The following is a 27,101-nucleotide window of genomic DNA, read 5'->3' as shown; positions in this document are numbered from 1 at the left end:
TATTTCTATAGAAAATTTTGTCAAAATTTTTATTTCTAAAGAAAATTTTGTCAAAATTTTATTTCTATAGAAAATCTTAAATTCAGCCTAACTGAACAAAGTTTTATATCTTCGTTACATCCTAATATACATATTTAAAGATTTGTACATACAATATTTTATTATATTTAATGGGAGAAAATGACAGCACACAATATTCGTAGAATAAAATGAAAAAATCTGTTTTTGTTGCTAACAGTGTTGTCGTATCGATTACTAATGCATCATTATGCAGATGGTTTTCTCTGATTTCTGGGGATAATCGTTTTGGAACCACAACAAAATCAGCCATAGCGTTAAGTCTTCTTCTTCTCCATTTGGCTTTTCACTTAACCCAAAAGAAATCGTATTCTGTCTTTGTGATAATTAACAGAAGATTTACGAGTTCTTGGGTGCGTGATGTCAAGATATAAAAAAGAAAAAATTCTGATAGCCATCAAATGTGATGAAGTATGTTTATAAAATTAACAAATAAAGTGAAGTAAATTTTCTTAGGTTTTAATTGTAGGATTGCGAAAGATATTAAAATATTATAGTTAATTCAGTTTGTTGCTAATGATGTTATAACTAAAATTGGCAGTAAGATTTTTTCTAATATTTTTTAGCCTACAGCTGGAAAAATCCTAGAATGAGTCGATCGTAGATTACCGTATAAAATTTATGTTTTTCTATTTTTGTTTTAATTGTTTATCAAAATGTTTATTGATAATCTAATCTAACCTACTTATGCTGCTGTCCTTTATATCCTTCCTGTAAAAAATGATCTTGGGTCTCATCAAAACATTGTGTTATTTACATGCGTCAGATTATGGGTACTATTTCGTAGATAATACGCCATTTTCCTAAACCCAATAATCATTTCATATAATTCAAACTGTCTTTTTTATTTTTCACAACACATTTATAAAGTTTTATATAAATACAGACAAAAACGAATTTTGTGCTTGAATGAATTTTAAATTTTGCTCGAAAGTCCCTGAATAATGATGACCGATTATCCAAAGTTGAAATCCAATCAAAATCTAAATATTGGCCAAATTGCGGTAAAAAAGCAGCAATCATATATTGTTATTAACTGGCATTGAACTTCAACTGTTATTGTAGTTTTAGACATTAGCTGAAAGTCACCAAATATAACATTAATTTTTTTTAGATTTCTATCATTTGGACGCTGGTAAAATTTTTAAAATATTTTCTCTCCACGAGTTGTGAATAACTTAAATATGATTTAAGCATTGATTGCCATTATTTTTCGATTTGTTTTTAAGTTTATTGTTTTTCCTTTGTAATATTACCAGAAAAGAATATACATTTATAAAATTAGCTATTATTTCTAAAGAAAAATTTGTCAAAATTTTATTTCTATAAAAATTTTGTAAAATATTTGATTCTATAGAAAATTTTGTCAAAATTTCATTTCTATAGAAAATTTTGTCAAATTTTATTTCTATAGTAAATTTTGTCAAAATTTTATAACTATAGAAAATTTTGTCAAAATTTCTATTTCTATAGAAAATATTGTGAAAATTTTATTTCTATAGAAAATATTGTGAAAATTTTATTTCTATAGAAAATTTTATCAAAATTTTATTTCTATAGAAAATTTTGTCAAAATTTTATTTCTATAAAAAATGTTGTCAATATTTTATTACTATAGACATTTTTTTTTAATTTTATTTCTATAGAAAATTGTCTCAAAATTTTATTGCTCTAGAAAATTTTATCAAAATTTTATTTCTAAAGAAAATTTTGTTAAAATTTTATTTCTATAGAAAACTTTGTCAAAATTTTATGTCTAGATATTTCTATAAAAAATTTTGTCAATATTTTATTTCTAAAGATATTTTTTTTTAATTTTATTTCTATAGAAAATTTTCTCAAAATTTTATTTCTCTAGAAAATTTTATCAAAATTTTATTTCTATAGAAATTTTTTTCAAAATTTTATTTCTATAGAAAATTTTGTCAAAATTTTATTTCTAAAGATATTTTTATCAAGATTTTATTTCTATAGAAAATTTTGTCAAAATTTTATTTCTATAGAAAATTTTGTCAAAATTTTATTTATATAGAATATTTTGTCAAAATTTTATTTCTATAGAAATTTTTTTTCAAAATTTTATTTCTTTATAGAAAATTTTCTCAAAATTGTATTTCTATAGAAAATTTTCCCAAAATTTTATTTCTCTAGAAAATTTTATCAAGATTTTATTTCTATAGAAACTTTTGTCAACATTTTATTTCTATAGAAAATTTTGTCAAGATTTTATTTGTATAGAAAATTTTGTCAAAATTTTATTTCTATAGAAAATTTTGTCAAAATTTTTTTTTCTATAGAAAATTTTGTCAAAATTTTATTTCTACAGAAAATTTTGTCAAAATTTTATTTCTATAGAAATTTTTGTCAACATTTTATTTCTATAGAAAATTTTGTCAAAATTTTATTTCTATGTAATCTTTTGTCAAAATTGTATTTCTTTTAAAATTACTGCTACGACCGAACACCAAAAAGTTTTTCAGCGGTGGATTATCCCACCTCAGTAATGCTGGTGACATTTCTGAGGGTTTCAAAGCTTGTCTAAGTGGTTTCACCGCAATGTGGAACGCCGTTCGCACTCGGCTATAAAAAGGAAGTCCCTTGTCATTGAGCTTAACATGGGATCGGGCAGCACTCAGTGATAAGAGAGAAGTTCACCGCTGTGGTATCACAATGGACTGAATATTCTAAGTGAGCCTGATACATCGGGCTGCCACATAACCTAACCTAACCTTTGTTAAAATTTTATTTCTATAGAAAATTTTATTAAAATTTTATTTCTATAGGAAATTTTGTCAAAATTTTATTTCTATAGAAAATTTTGTCAAAATTTTATTTCTATAGAAAATTTTGTCAAAATTTTATTTATATAGAAATTTTGCCAATTTTTTTTTTAGAAAATTTTGTCAAAATTTTATTTATATAGAAATTTTGTCAAAATTTTTTTTTATAGAAAATTTAGTCAAATTTGTGTTTCTATAGAAAATGTTGTTAAAATTTTTTTTCTTTATAGAAAATTTTCCCAAAATTGTATTTCTATAGAAAATTTTCTCAAAATTTTATTTCTCTAGAAAATTTTATCAAGATTTTATTTCTATAGAAAATTTTGTCAAAATTTTATTTCTATAGACAATTTTGTCAAGATTTTATTTGTATAGAAAATTTTGTCAATTTTTTTTTCTATAGAAAATTTTGTCAAAATTTTATTTCTATAGAAAATTTTGTCAAAATTTTATTTCTATAGAAATTTTGTCCATTTTTTTTTTTTAAGAAAATTTTGTCAAAATTTTATTTCTATAGAATATTTTGACAAAATTTTATTTCTATTGAAAATTTTGTCAAAATTTTATTTCTATAGAAAATTTTGTCAAAATTTTATTTCTATAGAAAATTTTGTCAAAATTTTATTTCTGTAAAAAATTTTGGCAAAATTTTTTTTCTATAGAAAATTTTGTCAAAATGTTATTTCTATAGAAAATTTTGTCAAAATTTTATTTATATAAAATATTTTGTCAACATTTTATTTATATAGAATATTTTGTCAAAATTTTATTTCTGTAGAAAATTTTTTCAAAATTTTATTTCTGTAGAAAATTTTACCAAAATTTTTTTCTGTAGCGAATTTTGTCAATATTTTATTCCTTTAGAAAATTTTCCCAAAATTTTATTTCTTTTAAAATTTTATTTCTGTAGAGAAGTTAGTCAAAATTTTTATTTCTGTTTTCAACGTTCTTAGTTGGAGAGGAAGATTTTGCAAAATCTACCAAACAGTAAAAAAATCTACCATTTTGGTTAGAACTTTACCAACTGTGGCCTTTTTAACTTTTACATGGTATGACCTTCTTTCCACCACCAAATATTCATCTGATAAGCTATGCGGACAACTGTTCCATAGTTAGATCATGTGGAGACATCAAGGACCTTTAAATGAGGAGTGATGGCGTACTTAGGGAGTTTTTGTCAAGAGGTATCTGAATCGTTCTGCTCCTAAATCGTTTGCAACCATTTTCATATCGTGGACCAAAGAGATGCACCAAGAGCTTGATATCCACATTCGTTGCCAGAGTATACTCACATGCAAGAACCTTTAAGTGCAGGAGATCCCTTTTCAATGAGCTTAATATAGAATCAGGTAGCATTCATTGATGAGAGGGAAGTTCACCACCATTGGCCTTAGTCTAAGTGAGCCCACAAATATTGGGCTGTCACTATACCTAAGCTAACCTAACGTACTTCCTTCTGGACTCATCCAGCAGATGCAGTTCGAACTGGATGTAGAAGCTTAAATGTCGAAACCTTGCATTTGTTATGTCTTTCTTTAGTTTTCCCTACACAGAAAAAAAATTTCACAAAAAATTTTCCAATTAAAGTCTTAATTGAGTTTTAAACAAGTATATACGGCCGTAAGTTCGGCCAGGCCGAATCTTATGTACCCTCCACCATGGATTGTGTAGAAACTTCTACGAAAGACTGTCATTCACAATCGAATTACTTGGGTTGTGGTATCTCAAAACTTCTTAACATCGTTTTCTAAATTTTGAGTTAGCCCATATTAGACAAAAAAGTTATGTATAGTTAAGTCTACAAATAATTACGAATCGATATGGACTTTTTGCACGGTACGTAGAGAGCCAGAATTGAAATATGGGGGTCGCTTCTATGGAGGCTATATAGAATTATGCACTTGATATGGACCAATTTTTGTGTGATTGGGGATCGATTTATCTGAGGGCTATTTATAACTATAGACCGATATGGACCTAGTTAGGCATGGTTGTTAACGGCCATATAATACTAGCACAATGTACCAAATTTCAACTCACTCGGATGAAATTTGCTCCTCCAAAAGGCTCCAAAACCAAATCTCGGGATCGGTTTATATGGGGGCTATATATGATTATGGACTGATATGGATCACTTTTGGCATGGTTGTTAAATATCATATACTACCACCACGTACCAAATTTCAGCCAGATCGGATGAATTTTGCTTCTCCAAAAGGCACCGGAGGTCAAATCTGGGGATCGGTTTATATGGGGGCTATATATAATTATGGATTGATATGAACCAATTCCTGCATGGTTGTTGGATACCATATACTAACATCACGTACCAAATTTCAACCGAATCGGATAAATTTTGCTCTTCCAAAGGGCTCCGGAGGTCAAATCTGGTGATCGGTTTATATGGGGGCTATATATAATTATGGACCGATGTGGACCAATTGTTGCATGGGTATTTGAGACCATATACTAACACCACTAACACCAAATTTCAATTGAATCAGATGAATTTTGGTCTTCCAAGAGGCTCTGGAGGTCAAATCTGGTGATCGGTTTATATGGGGGCTATATATAATTATGGACCGATGTGGACCAATTTTTGCATGGTTGTTAGAGACCATATACTAACACCATGTACCAAATTTCAACCGAATCGGATGAATTTTGCTCTTCCAAAGGGCTCCGGAGGTCAAATCTGGGGATCGGTTTATATGGGGGCTATATATAATTATTGACCGATTTCGTATTTGGCTATTTGAGACCATATACTAACACCACTAACACCAAATTTACACTGAATCAGATGAATTTTGGTCTTCCAAGAGACTCCGGAGGTCAAATCTGGTGATCGGTTTATATGGGGGCTATATATAATTATGGACCGATGTGGACCAATTGTTGCATGGTTGTTAGATGCCATATACTCACACCATGTACCAAATTTCAGCCATATCGGATGAAATTTGCTTCTCTTAGAGGCTCCTCGAGCCTAATCGGGGGATCGGTTTAGATGGGGGCTATATATAATTATGAACCAATGTGGACCAATTTTTGCATGGTTGTTAGAGATCATATGCTGACACCATGTACCAAATATCAGCTGGATCGGATGAAATTTGCTTCTCTTAGAGGCCTCGAAAGCCAAATCTGGCGATCCGTTTATATGGGGGCTATACGTAAAAGTGGACCGATATGGCCCATTTGCAATACCATCCGACCTACATCAATAACAACTACTTGTGTCAAGTTTCAAGTCGATAGCTTGTTTCGTTCGGAAGTTAGCGTGATTTCAACAGACGGACGGACGGACATGCTCAGATCGACTCAGAATTTTACCACGACCCAGAATATTATGGGGTCTTAGAGCAATATTTCGATGTGTTACAAACGGAATGACAAAGTTAATATACCCCCCATCCTATGGTGGAGGGTATAAAAATATTCAATAAGAAATTTAATTGGTTCAACAAATTGTTTTATTGAAACAAAAATCAATCACAAAAGTTAATAGCATCAATTAATTTTTTAATTGGAACAATTAATTTTTTTATTGACTTTCAATTAATTGTTTAATTGATACTATCATTTCAGTGATTGAAGACATTTCAATTAAAAAAATTAATTGGATCAATTAATTTTTTATTGACTTTCAATTAATTGGATCAATTAATTTTTATTGACTTTCAATTAATTGTTTAATTGATACTATCATTTCTGTGATTGAAGACATTTCAATTAAAAAATTAATTGGATCAATTAATTTTGAGATTGAATTAGAAAAAAACAAGTATATACGGCCGCAAGTTCGGCCAGGCCGAATCTTATGTACCCACCACCATGGATTGCGTAGAAACTTCTACGAAAGACTGTCATCCACAATCGAATTACTTGGGTTGTGGTATCTTAAAACTTCTTATTCCTGCATGGTTGTTGGATACCATATGCTAACATCACGTACCAAATTTCAACCGAATGGGAAGAATTTTGCCCTTCCAAGGGGCTCTGGACGTCAAATCTGGGGATCGGTTTATATGGGGCCTATATATAATTATGGACCGATATCGACCAATTTTTGCATGGGAGTTTGAGGCCATATATTAACACCACGTACCAACTGAATCAGATGAATTTTGGTCTTCCAAGAGGTTCCGGAGGTCAAATCTGGTGATCGGTTTATATGGGGGCTATATATAATTATGAACCGATGTGGACCAATTTTTGCATGGTTGTTAGAGACCATATACTAACATCACGTACCAAATTTCAGCCGGATCGGATGAAATTTGCTTCTCTTAGAGGCCTCGCAAGCCAAATCGGGGGATCGGTTTATATGGGGGCTATATATAATTAAGGACCGATGTGGACCAATTTTTGCATGGTTCTTAGAGACCATATACTGACACCATGTACCAAATTTCAGCCGGATCGGATGAAATTTGCTTCTCTTAGGGGCCTCGCAAGCAAAATCGGGGGATCGGTTTATATGGGGGCTATATATAATTATGAACCGATGTGGACTAATTTTTGCATGGTTGTTAGAGACCATATACTAACACCATGTACCAAATTTCAGCCGGATCGGATGAAATTTGCTTCTCTTAGGGGCCTCGCAAGCCAAATCGGGGGATCGGTTTATATGGGGGCTATATATAATTATGGACCGATGTGGACCAATTTTGGCATGGTTGTTAGAGACCATATACTAACACCATGTACCAAATTTCAGCCGGATCGGATGAAATTTGCTTCTCTTAGAGGCCTCGCACGGACGGACGGACGGACGGACGGACGGACGGACGGACATGCTCAGATCGACTCAGAATTTCACCACGACCCAGAATATATATACTTTATGGGGTCTTAGAGCAATATTTCGATGTGTTACAAACGGAATGACAAAGTTAATATACCCCCCATCCTATGGTGGTGGGTATAAAAAATGGTGTGTGTACATGTTCATAAAATCTTTGGGGCTGTAAAAACAATTTTATTTTAATTTTTTTCGCCAGCATTTTATACATGGGCATGACCTTTCAATATATCGGCAAAAAGTCAAAATTCCTGACCCATTATGTTACACTTCACCTGCCCTGACGCAGCTAAAATAAAATGGTAAACCGTATTCGTTTGTCTAAAATATCTTTTGGGAGTAAATAATTATTTTTTTTTTGTTTGTATATGTAGTGGATCTATAAATTGAACTAGGCGAAGGTCCTGGCAACTAATCGTAATGTCCTTTTTTATATTTTTTGTAAATACATTTACACAAAATAATATAAAATGAATGGTATAACAATCATCCTTTCAGATGCTAAGGAGAATTAAGGATTTTGAGTGACTAAACTGAGACATCCTTTAGTTTCCCATATTATTGTCACTCTCGCAAATCCTTCTTCACGATAAATTTTGAGTCGATCTGAGCAGGTCCGAATAAGGAGTAACCTAAATTTTCATTGTCAAGTGATAATTTACCCATCAGGAGAAACATTCAGATCACATTAATACGAAAGGACATTAAAAAGGTTTTAATGGGTTTTTTTCAGGACTTACCTTAATTAGTAATAAATATAAAATCCATTAATTAATAATGATTAAAATTCCAATAAATATAATAAATCAATTTTAACGTTTTATCACATATGCACTTGGTTTTTTTTGTTTTCTTTTTTTTTTTTTAAGTCACACTTTAATTAAAATTTTCCGATAAAGTGCTTCGAGAGTGATTTAAAGGTCAACTGATGATGAACATCCAGAACAAAAAAAAAGTATAATTTAATTTTATAGAAATCATATGTTTAACTTTTTTCTCTGTGAAGAAATTGTGTTTGCTTTTGTTGCTTTTCTGACGATGTTGATAGATTTGTTGTTCAAGCAGTATAAACAATAAGATTGAGAAAATAAATTAAAATAGTGCTTGAAGGGAATAAGGCAAAGATTATCAGCTTATTGTGTTCGTCCCGTTTGAACAAAACAAAAAAAAAAAAAACAATTATGGGAATATTTGCACTGTTCTGTAGATTTTGTGCTAGAACACGAAAGACATGATTCCATCACTTGATTTCATGGGAGTAAATACCCAAACCCCTGACACTACAACGGGGAGTAAAAAAAAAAATAAGAAAAAAAAACACTAGGTTATATAGGCCCCTCAAACGGCCAAAGAACATGGGCATCGGGAGTCAGGTTGACGGAGGTAGAGAGTAATCAAAAACAAAAAAAAAAAAAATATGTGAAAATGATAAGATTATGAAAGATATGACAATGTTGTTATTTTTATGCACAATCCAAATATTCAAGATATCCAAGAAAATTATTATCACGAAACAAATAAAAGATTGCAAAATTTTATTTCAGTCCCCTTGTTTTTAGTGTGAGGGTTTATTTTTGGGTCTGCTTCGGTTTTATTGGTATAAAATTTTTGTGTTCCAAGTAGGATTAAATTGTTTAGATGTTTGTTTTATAAAATTTGAACAATTTTGTCACTTTCAATTTGAAAGGTCTGAGTCGAAAATTCTTTGCAAAAAATATTTAAGATTTTTCTCTTTTGGGGATTTGGGCCAGTGGATTTTGTTTTTAGTTTTTTTTTTTTTATATAATTATACTAATTTTTAAAATGTTATCAAGGTTTGTTTTAAAACAAATTTATTTAGCACTTAATAAATATTTCATAAAAATATTTGACATACTTAAATTACAATTTTTCACTTTTTTTATAATTTTACTTTGATATAATTTTGTGAGTGGGTTTTTTTTAAATCAATTTTTTATTTTTTTTTTTTTGGGTTGGTTTTTGTTATTATTTTTTTTTTTTTAAATTTTGGATTTTATGAAACTATTGTTTTTTTTACGTAGGTTTTTCCTTTTCGTCGTGGAAAAATAACTCAACCTTTTCTGTTCACGTTTTGTTTTCGACTCATTGTCGTTGTTAGCGTGAATTTTACTCTTAACTTAACTTTATTGCTTTTAACCAGCTATTGTTATTGTAGTGGTATAGCTGGTCTATGTGGTGGTTTATACTATTATTATTGTTGTTGTTGTTATTGTTATTATTATTATTATTCACTTAATACATTTTAGCGGCAGAACTATATTTCTTGGAGCTGTGTGGCTTTGCCATACCTGTATGTCGTTTTAAAAAAGGGGTGCGCTACATTGTCATAAGGGTTGGTATAGTACACAGTAGGAAAATTCTTATCTTTACAAAACAAAAGACATGGTAATAAATTCCAAATTTCAAGAGTCGAATATGGAAATTTTGGGAAAATTTTGTATTTGAATTCGTTGCGAATGGAGTTCACAAATCCAAGGGATCTTAGTACATATTAGCCACCCTGTATTTTAATGTATATCCATATACAGTGATAGTAAAAACTTCGTAATATTAATGAAATTTTTCAAAAAGAAAAATGAAATTTTTCAAAAAGAAAAATAAGCCAATGAAACAATTTCATTAATACAATGCAAAGTTTATTAATTGTTATGAATTTTCCTTCAAATAATGAAATATTTCATACAAACAATGAAAATGTTCATTATCTGAATGAAAACTTCTCATTATGTTAATGACAAACTGTCATTGGCTTAATTTTAATAAAATTCTGTTTCTGTGTAGAATTGGAAGAAAACAATTTTCACAATTCATAAAAGTCCAGCTCCTGCGATTAGATGTCTTCCGTGATTTTTTTTTTACCACGTATGCGATTCATATTTTTTCGATCATCATTACTAAGCCGTTCGTCTGACAGTTGATAGCTTCATTTTTTCAAGTGACAAAAGCATTTTGATCTACTGCATTAAGACATAATTCGTGATGGATGACTACACTAGAAATGATCCGAAAAGTTTAAGCCAGATTTGATTGAAATTCACGCCAGAGTTCTAGAAAACTTGATCGTGAGTTTAGCATATCGAACGAGACTGGATGCAACATATACTGAAAAATTAGCTTGGACTGAAGTTTCAAAAAGTGCAAGAGCTCACCGATGCACAAAAGTTAAATGGGAAAGAGGCAAGGAGTTGCTTCGCTTTCAAAAAATTGGCCAGTTACCGAATTTGGTTTTCTGCGGTGGAAAGTCTTCGCGAATTTAGCAGTTTATGAGAAAACAATACTGATCGAGTTTATTTGACAAAGAGGTCGGCTAAAAATTTATCGAGAAAATGTCCTAAATACAGTATTGAAGGCCTGGACATTTCGGCCGCAGATCATGGACATTTCATTAGGACTCAGCACGCGAGAAGCCAAGAATGGCTTAAAAGAAGGTTCCTCGGTTGATTTCTACCGCACAAACATTTCGGCCGCAGACCACGAATACCACAGATTTTTTACTGTTTGGTAGATTGGTAGACTTCTTGATGGTTTGGTAGATTTTGCAAAATATACTTCTCCAAATAAGACATTATATTAATAATACATTAATTTTCTATAGAAATAAAATTTTGACAAAATTTTCCATAGAAATAAAACTTTGACAAAATTTTCTATAGAAATAAAATTTGACAAACTTTTCTACAGAAATAAAATTTTGACAGAAATTTCTATAGAAATAAAATGTTGGCAAAATTTTCTATAGAAATAAAATTTTGACAAAATTTTCTATAGAAATAAAATTTTGACAGAAATTTCTATAGAAATAAAATTTTGACAAAATTTTCTATAGAAATAAAATGTTGACAAAAATGTTCTATAGAAATGAAATTTTGACAAATTTTTTCTATAGAAATGAAATTTTGATAAAATTTTCTATAGAAATAATATTTTGACAAAATTGTCTATAGAAATAAAATTTTGACAATAATTTTCTATACAAATAACAATTTGAAATAAAATGTTGACAAAATTTTCTATAAAAATAAAATTTAGACAAAATTTTCTATAGAAATAAAATTGTGCCAAATTTTCTATAGAAATAAAATTTTGACAAAACGTTATATAGAAATAAAATTTTGACAAAATTTACTATAGAAATACAATTTTGCAAAAATTTTCTATAGAAATAAAATTGTGCCAAATTTTCTATAGAAATAAAATTTTGACAAAACGTTATATGGAAATAAAATTTTGACAAAATTTACTAAAGAAATACAATTTTGCAAAAATTTTCTACAGAAATAAACTTTGACAAAATTTTCTATACAAATAAAATTTTGACAAAAATTTTCTATGGAAATGAAATTTTGACAAAATTTTCTACAGAAATAAAATTATGACAAACTTTTCTATAGAAATAAAATTTTGACAAAGTTTTCTTTAAAAATGAAATTTTGACAAAGTTTTCTATAGATTCAAATTTTGACAAAATTGTCGAGAAATAAAATTTTGACAAAATTTTCTATAGAAATAAAATTTTGACAAAATGTTATATGGGAATAAAATTTTGACAAAATTTTCTATAGAAATAAAACTTTGACAAAATTTTCTATAGAAATAAAATTTTGACAAAATTTTCTATAGAAATAAAATTGTGGCAAAATTTTCTATAGAAATAAAATTTTGACAAAATTTTCTATAGAAGTAAAATTTTGATAAAATTTTCTATAGAAATAATATTTTGACAAAATTGTCTATAGAAACAAAATTTTGACAATAATTTTCTACACAAATAACAATTTGACAAAATTGTCTTAGAAATAAAATTTTGACAAAATTTCCATAAAATTTTCTATAGAAATAAAATTTTGACAAAATTTTCTATAGAAATAAAATTTTGACCAAATGTTCTATAGAAATAAAATTTCGACAAAGTTTTCTTTAAAAATAAAATTTTGACAATAATTTTCTATACAAATAACAATTTGACAAAATTTTCTATAGAAATAAAATTTTGACAAAATTTTCTATAGAAATAAAATTTTGACAAAATTTTCTCTAAAAATAAAATTTTGACAAAATTTTCTATAGAAATAAAATTTTGACAAAATTTTCTATAGAAATCAAATGTTGACATATTTTTCTATAGAAATAAAATTTTGACAAAATTTGCTATAGAAATAATATTTTGACAAAATTTTCTATAGAAATAAAATTTTTACAAAATTGTCCATAGAAATAAAATTTTGACAACATTTTCTATAAAAAAAAATTGACAAAATTTTCTATAGAAATAAAATTTTGACAGAAATTTCTATAGAAATAAAATTTTGACAAAATTTTCTATAGAAATAAAATCTTGACAAAATTTCCATAAAATTTTCTATAGAAATAAAATTTTGACAAGATTTTCTATAGAAATAAATTTTGACCAAATGTTCTATAGAAATAAAATTTCGACAAAGTTTTCTTTAAAAATAAAATTTTGACAATAATTTTCTATACAAATAACAATTTGACAAAATTTTCTATAGAAATAAAATTTTGACAAAATTTTCTATAGAAATAAAATTTTGACAAAATTTTCTATAGAAATAAAATTTTGACAAAATTTTCTATAGAAATAAAATTTTGACAAAATTTTCTCTAGAAATAAAATTTTGACAAAATTTTCTCTAGAAATAAAATTTTGACAAAATTTTCTCTAGAAATAAAATTTTGACAAAATTTTCTCTAGAAATAAAATTTTGACAAAATTTTCTCTAGAAATAAAATTTTGACAAAATTTTCTATAGAAATAAAATGTTGACATATTTTTCTATAGAAATAAAATTTTGACAAAATTTGTTATAGAAATAATATTTTGACAAAATTTTCTATAGAAATAAAATTTTTACAAAATTGTCCATAGAAATAAAATTTTGACAACATTTTCTATAAAAAAAAAATTGACAAAATTTTCTATAGAAATAAAATTTTGACAAAGTTTTCTTTAAAAATGAAATTTTGAGAACATTTTCTATAGAATTAAAATTTTGACAAAATTGTCTATAGAAATAAAATTTTGACAAAAATTTTCTATAGGAATGTAATTTTGACAAAATTTTCTATAGAAATAAAATTTTGACAAAATTTCCATAAAATTTTCTATAGAAATAAAACTTTGACAAAATTTTCCATAGAAATAAAATTTTGAAAAAATTTTCCATACAAATAAAATTTTGACAAAATTTTGACAAATTTTTCTATAGAAATAAAATTTTGACAGAAATTTCTATAGAAATGAAATTGTGACAAAATTTTCTATAGGAATAAAATTTTGGCAAAATTTTCTATAGAAATAAAACTTTGACAAAATTTTCTATAGAAATAAAATTTTGACAAAATTTTCTATAGAAATAAAATTGTGGCAAAATTTTCTATAGAAATAAAATTTTGACAAAATTTTCTATAGAAGTAAAATTTTGATAAAATTTTGATAAAATTTTCTATAGAAATAATATTTTGACAAAATTGTCTATAGAAATAAAATTTTGACAATAATTTTCTATACAAATAACAATTTGACAAAATTGTCTTAGAAATAAAATTTTGACAAAATGTCCATAAAATTTTCTATAGAAATAAAATTTTGACAAAATTTTCTATAGAAATAAAATTTTGACGAAATGTTCTATAGAAATAAAATTTCGACAAAGTTTTCTTTAAAAATAAAATTTTGACAATAATTTTCTATACAAATAACAATTTAACAAAATTTTCTATAGAAATAAAATTTTGACAAAATTTTCTATAGAAATAAAATTTTGACAAAATTTTCTCTAGAAATAAAATTTTGACAAAATTTTCTATAGAAATAAAATGTTGACATATTTTTCTATAGAAATAAAATTTTGACAAAATTTGTTATAGAAATAATATTTTGACAAAATTTTCTATACAAATAATATTTTGACAAAATTTTCTGTAGAAATAAAATTTTGACAAAATTTTCTATAGAAATAATATTTTGACAAAATTTTCTATGGATATAAAATTTTGACAAAATTTTCTGTAGAAATAAAATAAAAATAGAAATAAAATTTAGCAAAATAAATTTTTTTCGTTCGGTAGATTTTTGGTAAAATTTTCTTCAAATTTTGGTACTTTATTTTGGGGTCCAGTGGCAACCGAGCTTAGGGCCGACCCTATTTCCATTATTGGCAAATGCACCATGTGTCTATTTCATCTCCTGCTGGGTGTTGCGAACATATGCATTAACTTATGCAGGGTATAAAAATCAAAAGTCGACAAATCGAATTACATAAATGTTATAGTCGATTCTTCGATATTCGAATGTGATATCGCTAATCTGAACGTATTTTTCTGGAAGCGATTCGTCACTATTGGTCAATGTCAAAAAGTCGCTTAGTCAATTTGACTCTATTTTGGCAAAGTGCAGTGGTGTACAAGATGGGTGAGACAGTGGGCATTTCAAAAAAATGCTTGGGATAACAGTTTGGGCAGGAGAAATCTGTCGGCGCAAAGGGTTCCGTCGTTGCCCATTCTGGACAAAATGTTTGACACTGTTTAAGGATAATGCAAATGAGATTTTTCTACATTCCATGGGTCCATGGGTACAATTAATCGAAATTGTGCTACATATATTGAGATTTCCTCAATGCTTTCTTAAATCAAGGCAAAAAATGTTCTTTACTGCGATAAAAATGGGCTATGAAATGCTGGCCCACCCAATCTTCTTGTTCCAAACTCAAAAAAGGCACTTGAAACAGAAATACTAGTTCAGAGTCACTATTCCATATATTTGTTCTTCAGTCTACAATCATAACTTGAAATTCATTGGTAAAAATCAATCAAAACATTCTTTTCAAAGAAGAAGGATTTTTGTGCAATGATTTGCTTTTTGTGATTTTTGAATGGCTTTAACCTTGAAAATATATTCAATTTTCTTTGCTGCTCCGAATTACTAGAAGTGTATAGAGACATGGAGAGATTACCATGCAGGAAAAAATATATCACTTGAATTATTGATAATGGAAAATGGCGTGAAAATGGGATACCTTATTTACCTAAAATGCAGATCTTGCCTGTGATGTTATCTACAAAACTCCCTGCCGACCGTAGTAATTCCATAAGATCACCTAGAGCTATACGCAAAGTGTTCCCTTTTAATACAATAACTATTTAATATCTCGATCTTTATACCATCCATTTAATTCGTTGTCGACTATCATAGAATATGAAGACTCTCTCTTTCTCTTTTTGAATGTCCTCAGACATGTTCTACTACAAATGTACCTTGTTGTTGTTGCGTTTTGTTAGTTGGAGAGCTAGTTTTGTAGTTGGCGTTTAGCACTTTTGTTTAATGGTGATGGTAGCAGTTGATTTGTATTTGAGTTGAGGGTATCACTGTTTGTTTAGCTGTTGTTGCATTACCACTACTTTGAGGTAAAAACAAAAATGAAAACTACAAACAACTATGGGTGCCGAGATATGTGTGTGTGTGTCTCAGTTATGTTAACATGTCTACGATTCTATCAGCTTTGAGCTAAACTCGACACTAAAATCTCCTACAAAATTTTCAGTTTTATTACAAAAACAACACACAAGCAAAAATAAAAACCAAGAAAATTGCCACCAACTACGCTCAGAGCCACAAAGAGAGTAGAATCAACGAGCGAAACTTTGGTGAATGATAACCGTCACGCAAACTATGAATATTGCCTGTAAGACCTTTATTTGCTGCCAAATGCTTTTTGTTGTAATTTTTATTGCGTCGAGTTTGGTTGTTGTTGTTATTGTTATTGGTACTACTGTCGTTGTTATTACCATTTCTCAGGGGCTATTGGGTTGGAAGGTTTGTTGTTTGGCGTTGTTTTGTATAGTTTTTTTTAGTTTATGTACTAAACTTCAATTTCCACTACAGTTATGCACCTTCGACAGCATGGGGCCATTGAATTGAATAACGTTTATTCGATTTTCAAAGCTGTAAAGGAATCTAGAGCCGTTAAGTAATAACTCTAAACCAACTCTAACGTTTTATTAGACACATTTAAATTCGTCTTACTGAATGAGCAGTATGATTAAAGTAGTTATCAAAGTGGTTTATATATAGGGTGGCTGATATGTAATGCGACAAAGTATGTTATATTTATATAATTATTATATATTTATATTTTTGTCATGTTTTTTTTTTAATTTTATTAATAAAAAGCAAAAATTTTTGGAAATGACACCAAATTTTAGAATCAGATTTCTTTGACACATAAATATTGTCGTGAGACCATATATTTCTTGCCTTTAAAATACGAATTTTGCTTAGCATAGTAGATGCATTTCTCTAATATAAATTTTTTTCCTTGTCCAGAAGTCGATATACTTTTCGACGAAGTCGTTTTGCCAGCCAAGTATTAAGAAATCATACATCAAGCTTGGATACCATAACAAATAATTTGATTTTTGAATGTAATAGATCAATATGCTGTTGTATGCCTTTAAAAAATAAAATTAGCTGTCGGATGAATAAATCTGTCAAGTGTCAAAGAGCAGTCAGGAAATGATAACAACCTGAATTTGGTTTTAATACATTGCAGCCACCATGTATATTGGTTCCGAAGTTTGGTCTACTTCCATATACTTCAGATACCGCCCTCCCTGATTAAGATCGAAAGGTATTGAAATATGTCAAAATTTTATTTCTATAGAAAATTTTGTCAAAATTTTATTTCTATAGAAAATTTTGTCAAAATGTTATTTCTATAGAAAATTTTGTGAAAATTTTATTTCTACAGAAACTTTTCTCAAATTTTTATTTCTATAGAAAATTTTGTCAAAATTTTATTCCTGCAGAAAATTTTGTCAAAATTTTATTCTTACAGAAAATTTTGTCAAAATTTTATTCCTGCAGCAAATTTTGTCAAAATTTTATTCTTACAGAAAATTTGGTCAAAATTTTATTCCTGCAGCAAATTTTGTCAAAATTTTATTCTTACAGAAAATCTTGCCAAAATTTTATTTATATAGAACATTTTATTTCTAAGAAAATTTTGTCAATAATGTTTTTAAAATTTTATTTCTATAGAAAATTTTGTCAAAATTATATTTCTATAGAAAATTTGTCCAAATTATATTTCTATAGAAAATTTTGTCAAAATTATATTTGTATAGAAGATTTTCTCAAAATTTTATTTCTATGGAAAATTTTGTCAAAATTTTATTTCTATAGAAAATTTTTTCAAAATTTTATTTCTATGGAAAATTTTGTCAAAATTATATTGCTGTAGAAAAATTTTGTCAAAATTTTATATCTATAGGAAATGATAACCTGAACTTGGTTCTAATACATTGCAGCCACCATGTATATTGGTTCCGAAGTTTGGTCTACTTCCATGAACTTCAGATATCCCCTCCCTGATTCAGATCGAAAGGTATTGAAATATGTCACAATTGTATTTCTATAGAAAATTTTGTCAAAATTTTATTTCTGTATAAAATTTTGTCAAAATTTTATTTCTATAGAAAATTTTATTAAAATTTTTTTTCTATAGAAAATTTTTTTCAAAATTTTATTTCCATAGAACATTTTGTCAAAATATTATTTCTATAGAAATTTTTGTCAAAATGTTATTTCTATAGAAAATTTTGTCAAAATTTTATTTCTGTAGAAAATTTTCTCAAAATTTTATTACTATAGAAAATTTTGTTAAAATTTTATTTCTATAGAAAATTTTGTCAAAATTTTATTTCTAAGAAAATGTTGTCAACATTTTATTTCTACAGAAACTTTTCTCAAATTTTTATTTCTATAGAAAATTTTGTCAACATTTTATTCATGCAGAAAATTTTGTCAAAATTTTATTCTTACAGAAAATTTTGTCAAAATTTTATTTCTATAGAAAATTTTGATTTCTATAGAAAATCTTGCCAAAATTTTATTTTTATAAAAAATTTTTCCAAAATGTTATTTCTGTAGAAAATTTTGTCAAAATTTTATTTCTAAGAAAATGTTATCAAAATTTTATTTCTACAGAAACTTTTCTCAAATTTTTATTTCTATAGAAAATTTTATCAAAATTTTATTCCTGCAGAAAATTTTGTCAAAATTTTATTCCTGCAGAAAATGTTGTCAAAATTTTATGCGTACAGAAAATTTTGTCAACATTTTTTTTTCTGTAGAAAATTTTTTGTCAAAATTTTATTTCTGTATAAAATGTTGTCAAAATTTTATTTCTATAGAACATTTTATTAATTTTTTTCTATAGAAAATTTTTTTCAAAATTTTATTTCTATAGAAAATTTTGTCAAAATATTATTTCTATGGAAATTTTTGTCAAAATGTTATTTCTATAGAAAATTTTGTCAAAATTTTATTTCTATACACAATTTTATGAACATTTTATTTCGATGAAAACTTTTCTCAAAATTTTATTTCTATAGAAGATTTTGTCAAAATGTTATTTTTATAGAAAATTTTATTTCAGTAGAAAACTTTGTCAAAATTTTACCTCTATAGAAAATTTTATTAATTTTTTTCTATAGAAAATTTTTTTCAAAATTTTATTTCTGTAGAAAATTTTCTCAAAATTTTATTTCTAAGAAAATTTTATCAAAATTTTATTTCTATAGAAAATTTTGTCAAAATTTTATTTCTATAGGAAATTTTGTCAAACTTTTATTTCTATAGAAAATTTTGTGAACATTTTAGTTCTACGGAAACTTCTCAAATTTTTATTTCTGTGGAAAATTGTGTCAAAATTTTATTTCTATAGAAAATTTTATTAAAATTTTTTTCTATAGAAAATTTTGTCAAAGTTTTATTTCTATAGAAAATTTTTAAAATTTAATTTTAACAAAATTTTGTTAAATTTTATTTCTATAGAAAATTTTGTCAAAATTTTATTTTACAGAAAATTTTGTCAAAATTGTGATTTCTGTAGAAAATTTTGCCAAAATTTTATTTCTATAGAAAATGTTCTCAAAATTTATTTCTATAGAAAATTTTGGCAAAATTTTCTATCTATAGAAAATTTTGTCAACATTTTATTTCTATAGAAAATTTTGTCAACATTTTATTTATACAGAAAAATTTTTCAACATTTCTATAGAAATACTATAGAAAATTTTGTCAAAATTTTATTTCTGTAGAAAATTTTTGTCAACATTTTATTTCTATAGAAAATTTTGTCAAGATTTTATTTCTGTAGAAAATTTTGTCAAAATTTTATTTCTATAGAAAATTTTCTCAAAATTTTAGTTCTATAGGAAATTTTTATTCCCTCTTATTCCTTGTCCTTAATATTGTATAAATTACATTCCTTAAAATTAAAGTTGTATTAAGTAAATATTGTTTACTGTACGGAAAGCAATTTCTGAACACTTAAAGAAGGCAGAAATAGAAAGGGCAATTCCTTTTTAAATTAATAATCCCATACGACAAAATTCCTTTTTTTGTATTTCCTATAACCAACTATCTTATAATAACTATTCCATTATTCTATTCTATTTTAAATTAAACCAAAGAGTTGACAATCTGTCTCTCTCTCTGTCTTTGTCATAACATATTGGACAAATGCTGTTGTACACAACTCCCAATTAATTTCTAACTGTTTTTCCAATTCCAGCTGTTTCCCTCTTAATGGTTTAGGTGTCTCCATGGAACTTTAATGCTCTACTATAGTCTTTAAAAAGAAAACTTACTCAATGGCTTAGGAGAGGTTTGATTTCTAAGGGTTGACTTTGTTGATGTTATTGATGTCCATGTGTGGGTGAGTACATTTAATATCCCTGCTATGCTCAATATACTCGGTATTTTTATACTCACGCACACACACTCCCACACACCCACCTGCACTCACAAAAACTTGGGTGCGTCCCTTAATTTGAAAGGTATTGGTTGTGTTGTATACCTCAAAAAGCATGGGGCAAGGAACAATACCTTCATTATCTTTCCGTTGAGTTTTCAACTTTGTGCGTGCATGTATGGATGTAGGAGGGAGTGTTGGGGTGTAAGTGTGAGGTTTCTCTATATGACGAAGAGTGACGTTAATTATAAATAGTTGCCAATGTTGTGACGTAAATTTTGTTTTTAAGATAGGACTTGTTTTTCTTCACAACTCAATATGGTTGCTCTCTGTTTAAGGTGGTGGGGATGGGGGAGATGAAAAATACCTTCGAATTGTGCATCATTGTTGCATGTAATCAGGCTATGACGATGATCTATAAAGAAACCTGTTGCAGTTTCAATTCAAGGGGGTTGATATCTAACGAACGAATGCATTTAGGTTATTATAAGGGGGTTGATTATAGGAAACAGCAACAAAAAAAATATTTTTGTTTTGTGAAATTATTAATTTAAAAAGGGATTACCTTTTCAATTTACGCTTATTTTAAGTGTTCAGAAATTGCTTTCGAAGAAAGTTAATTTCATAAGAATTTTTGATGTCTGTTTGTTTTTTTAATCCCCCCTTTTCGAGGTATTTAATTGACTTTGTGTGCACACCTAAATGCCACGTAATTGTAATTACTTTCTGGGGATTATTTTCTTTTAAGAGGAAAATGGCATGTGTTTTTAGAAAGCATTTTTTTTTTGATTTGTTGTTATGGAATTATTTGAGATTTATTACGATAATTACTCTATTTTGAGCTAATGATTGACGACAGATTATGGAATATATCCCTGTGTTAAATAATTTCAAACTTAGTAAAATATGTAGAAAATGATTCAGACATTATAAGAGAGAAGGGGTAATTGTAGGATCGGACTGAAAATATGAGATCACAGGATGTAAAATAAAACTATCCATATTGAGGATTTTCTTAAATCCAAATATTCATACAAGAAATTTGCTATTGATTTTCAGGCAAAGGCATCATCACTTTAAGACATTTTGAGGAAATACCATAATTTAAATTTTAGATTTTATAAAACTTATATTAGGATAAATTTATATTTATATATGACAGATAAATATCTATCTGTATATAAAATCCCAATTGTTTATTTGTTTCCATGTTCCTTGTAAGGTCATAAACGATTACGTGAAATTTTCAGAAAACGTAGAGGCTGATCATGTGTTGAAAATGGGGAACAATATTTTTATCTAATCTAGGGAACATAATATTATTTAACTTGTGGGGGGGTGGGAACTCCCCTTAACAGCTTTGCTTAAAACTTTCAGGTTCGTGGTGGCCTGTAGACAAAGACCCGCTACTTTATTTTTGGTTATTTGAAGGAGGGAATGCAGAAGGTGAGTATGTCGTGAGATTCCCTCCCCATCTTTAGGTAGGGCAGGGGACCTCCACCTTTTCCAACTTTTGGAAAAAATTTTATTTTTCGATATTTGGTCGAAGAGAGAGATCTCCCCTTTGCCCGAGGTTTTTCTAAAGTACTACGAAAAACAAAACTAAACATCCCAGATTTACTTGAAATTTATAGTGGACGTGGGCTAGTGATAAAATTAATATGGATGGGTTGCCAGATTTTTTGATATTTTTGATAGTCCGATTTTTTCAAATATGAAAGTTTTAAAGGAAACCTTGAGTGGAAACACATTCTTGCCTGACTTAAACACTTAAAATTACATGCTTCTCCGGTAAATGTTCAGAAAAGGCATCTTCTCCGTGGAAGCCACAATGGTTAGCATGCCCGCCTTGTATGCGTGGGTCCGATTCCTGCTTCGATCGAATACCAAAAAGTTTTGTCAACGGTGGATTATCCGACCTCAGTAATTATGGTGATAAGCTTCTCTAAGTGGTTTCACGGCAATGTGGAACGCCGTTCGGAATCGGCTATAAAAAGTAGGTTCCTTGTCATTGATCTTAACATGGAATCGGGCAGCACTCAGTGATAAGAGAGAAGTTCACCAATGTGGTTCACAATGGACTGAATAGTCTAAGTGAGCCTACATCGAGATACATCGGGCTGCCACCTAACCTAACCTATCTTCTCCGTGCTCCACTTTTGTTCAGAAGAATTGTCCTATTATCTTATCCTTCGAAATATTCTGTGAAAAATATATTTTACTAAGTTAACTCAAAAGCTTTCTCCAAAATTTACTCTTAGTCTCAAATTAGGAAAGCGCAGCGAAGCGGGGCGTGTTCGGCTAGTCAGTTTAAATAAATCTTAGTCGTCAGGATAGCTGATATGTAGTGTAACTAATTTCAGGTTGCTAGCATTTCTAAAGCGCTCGCCTGACAGCTGAGTGATTTATACCAGTGACATTTAATTTTATTGCTTACAAAAGCATTTCGTAACCCAGCAAAAAAACTTCCAAAAAATTAGTTTGAATCCCCAATTTGTGATCCGGAAGTAGTGCAAACATGGATCATCTGCAATGAATTTTACACGGGCTTGTCATAGGACGGAAATACTGCATTTTTGGATCCTTTGCATTGCTGTAGTAGTTGTGCCTTGGAAGTTCATTTGAAAGAAGAAATTAAAAAAAAAAAACAAGTATATACGGCCGTAAGTTCGGCCAGGCCGAATCTTATGTACCACCATGGATTGCGTAGAAACTTCTACGAAAGACTGTCATCCACAATCGAATTAATTGGGTTGTGGTATCTTAAAACTTCTTAACATCGTTTTCTAAATTGTTAGTTAGTCCATACGAGGTATATATTAGACAAAAAGGGTATGTATAGGTAAGTCTACAAATAATTACGAATCGATATGGACTTTTGCACCGTACGTAGAGAGCCAGAATTGAAACATTGGGTCGCATATATGTGCTTGATATTGACCAATTTTGGTGTGATCGGGGATCGTTTTATCTGAGGGCTATATATAACTAAGACCGATAAGGACCTAGCTAGGCATGGGTATTAACGACCATATACTAGCACAATGTACCAAATTTCAACTGATTCTGATGAAATTTGCTCCTCCAAGAGGCTCCAAAACCAAATCTGGGGATCGGTTTATATGTGGGCTATATATTATTATGGACTGATATGGACCACTTTTGGCATGGTTGTTAAATATCATATACTACCACCACGTACCAAATTTCAGCCAGATCGGATGAATTTTGCTTCTCCAAAAGGCACCGGAGGTCAAATCTGGGGATCGGTTTATATGGGGGCTATATATAATTATGGACCGATTTCGACCAATTTTCGCATGAACACCACGTACCAAATTCCAGCCCGATCGGATGAAATTTGCTTCTCTTAGAGGCTGCGCAAGCGAAATCTGGGGATCGGTTTATATGGGGGCTATATATAATTATGGACCGATGTGGACCAATTTCTGCATAGTTGTTAGAGACCATATACCAACACCATGTACCAAATTTCAGCCGGATCGGATGAAATTTGCTTCTCTTAGAGGCTCTGCAAGCCAAATCGGGGGATCGGTCTATATGGGGGCTATATATAATTATTGACCGATGTGGACCAATTTTTGCATGGTTGTTAGAGATCATATCCTGACAATATGTACCAAATTTCAACCGGATCGGATGAAATTTGCTTCTCTTAAAGGCTGCGCAAGCCAAATCTGGGGATCTGTTTATATGGGGGCTATATATAATTATGGACCGATTTCGACCAATTTTTGCATGGGTGTTTGAGGCCATATATGAACACCATGTACTAAATTTCAGCCGGAGCGGATGAAATTTGCTTCTCTTAGAGGCTCCGCAAGCCAAATCGGGCGATCGGTCTATATGGGGGCTATATATAATTATTGACCGATATGGACCAATTTTTGCATAGTTGTTAGAGACCATATACCAACACCATGTACCAAATTTCAGCCGGATCGGATGAAATTTGCTTCTCTTAGAGTCTCCGCAAGCCAAATCGGGGGATCGGTCTATATGGGGGCTATATATAATTATTGTCCGATATGGACCAATTTTTGCATAGTTGTTAGAGACCATGTACCAAATTTCAGCCGGATCGGATGAAATTTGCTTCCCTTAGAGGCTCTGCAAGCCAAATCGGGGGATCGGTCTATATGGGGGCTATATATAATTATTGACCGATGTGGACCAATTTTTGCATAGTTGTTAGAGACCATATACGAAAACCATGTACCAAATTTCAGCCGGATCGTATAAAATTTGTTCTCTTAGAGGATCGGCAAGCCAAATTTGGGGGTCCGTTTATATGGGGGCTATACGTAAAAGTGGACCGATATGGCCCATTTCAATACCATCCGACCTACATCAATAACAAATACTTGTGCCAAGTTTCAAGTCGATAGCTTGTTTCGTTCGAAAGTTAGCGTGATTTCAACAGACGGACGGACGGACATGCTCAGATCAACTCAGAATTTCACCACGACCCAGAATATATATACTTTGTGGGGTCTTAGAGCAATATTTCGATGTGTTAAAATCGGAATGACAAAGTTAATATACCCCCATCCTAGGGTGGAGGGTATAAAAAACTACACCACACATTTTTATACCCTCCATCATAGGATGGGGGTATATTAACCTTGTCATTCCGTTTGTAACACATCGAAATATTGCTCTAAGACCCCATAAAGTGTATATATTCTGGGTCGTGGTGAAATTCTGAGTCGATCTAAGCATGTCCGTCCGTCCGTCTGTTGAAATCACGCTAACTTCCGAACGAAACAAGCTATCGACTTGAAACTTGGCACAAGTAGTTGTTATTGATGTAGGTCGGATGGTATTGAAAATGGGCCATATCGGTCCACTTTTACGTATAGCCCCCATATAAAGGGACCCTCAGATTTGGCTTGTGGAGCCTCTAACAGAAGCATATTTCATCCGATCCGGCTGAAATTTGGTATATGGTGTTGGTATATGGTCTCTAACAACCATGCAAAAATTGGTCCACATCGGTCCATAATTATATATAGCCCCCATATAAACCGATCCCCAGATTTGGCTTGCGGAGCCTAAAAGAGAAGCAAATTTCATCCGATCCAGCTGAAATTTGGTACATGGTGTTGTTATATCGTCTCTAACAACTACGCAAAATTGGTTCACATCGGTCCATAATTATATATAGCCCCCATATAAACCGATCCCCAGATTTGGCTTGCGGAGCCTCAAAGAGAAGAAAATTTCATCCGATCCGGCTGAAATTTAGTACATGATGTTGGTATATGGTCTCTAACAACCATGCAAAAAATGGTTCACATCGGCCCATAATTATATATAGCCCCATATAAACCGATCCCCAGATTTGGCTTGTGGAGCCTCTAAGAGAAGCATATTTCATCCGATCCGGCTGAAATTTGGTACATGATGTTGGTATATGGTCTCTAACAACCATGCAAAAATTGGTCCACATCGGTCCATAATTATGTATAGACCCCATATAAACCGATCTCCAGATTTGGCTTGCGAAGCCTCAAATAGGAGCAAATTGCATCCGATCCGGCTGAAATTTGGTACATGGTATTGGTATATGGTCTTTAACAACCGTGCAAAAATTGGTCCACATCGGTCCGTAATTATATATGGCGCCCATATAAACCGATCCCCAGATTTGACCTCCGGAGCCTCAAAGAGAAGCAAATTTCATCCGATCCGCCTGAATTTTGGTACATGATATTGGTATATGGTCTCTAACCACCATGCAAAAATTGGTCCACATCGGTTCATAATTATATATAGCCCCCATATAAACCGATCCACAGATTTGGCTTGCGAAATCTCCAAGAGAAGCAAATTTCATCCAATCCGGTTGTAATTTGAAACATGGTGTTAGTATATGATCCTTAGCAACCGTGCCAGAATTGGTCCATATCGGCTATAATTATATATAGCCCCCATATAAAACATTCTCCAGATTTGACCTCCGGAGCCTCTTGGAGGAGAAAAATTCATCCGATCCGGTTCAAATTAGGCACCTGGTGTTAGTATACCAAAATTGGTCCAATCACACAAAAATTGGTCCATATCGGTTCATAATCATGGTTGCCACTAGAGCCAAAAATAATCTACCAAAATTTTATTTCTATAGAAAATTTTGTCAAAATTTTATTTCTACAGAAAATTTTGTTCAAATTGTATTCGGTTCATAATCATGGTTGCCACTCGAGCCAAAAATAATCTACCAACATTTTATTTCTATAGAAAATTTTGTCAAAAGTTTATTTCTATAGAAAATTTTGTCAAAATTTTATTTCTAGAGAAAATTTTGTCAAAATTGTATGTCTACTTTGTCAAACTGAATTATATACGTATTGGATCGATCTTATTTGATTTAATATATACCACGTATGGACTTACATACAATTTAGAAGATGGTGTGAGGAGGTTTTAAGAAACCTTGCCATCGGCAAGGTTAGGTTAGGTTAGGTTAAAGTGGCAGCCCGATTAAATTTCAGGCTCACTTAGACTATTCAGTCCATTGTGATACCACATTTAACTAAAAGTACCTATTACATATGGGCACTTCTACTCTTAAGCACTGAACCTTCTCTATTATTTACTTTTGTGGAACTAACC

At 29.7% G+C, this 27,101-nt stretch overlaps 1 protein-coding gene across 2 annotated transcripts in view; it reads right to left on the bottom strand.

Annotated features, from left to right (window-relative positions):
* Mmp1 (Matrix metalloproteinase 1) overlaps window positions 1-27,101 on the bottom strand; it is a 209,203-nt gene that overhangs the window by 171,205 nt on the left and 10,897 nt on the right. Inside the window, exon 1 of one of the 2 annotated variants that reach the window (XM_075313669.1) lies at window positions 8,409-8,577. The exons of the other annotated variant lie outside the window; for it this stretch is intronic. The gene's annotated coding sequence lies outside the window, so the exon portion shown is untranslated. Of the gene's footprint in view, window positions 1-8,408; window positions 8,578-27,101 lie in introns of those variants that run through there. 2 annotated transcript variants of the gene reach the window in all.

The sequence above is a fragment of the Haematobia irritans genome, chromosome 5 (genome assembly GCF_050003625.1).
Source record: "Haematobia irritans isolate KBUSLIRL chromosome 5, ASM5000362v1, whole genome shotgun sequence".
Classification (NCBI taxonomy): Eukaryota; Metazoa; Arthropoda; class Insecta; order Diptera; family Muscidae; genus Haematobia; species Haematobia irritans.
The sequence above is the reverse complement of the archived record's forward strand: the minus strand, read 5'-3'. Positions and strand labels throughout refer to the sequence as shown.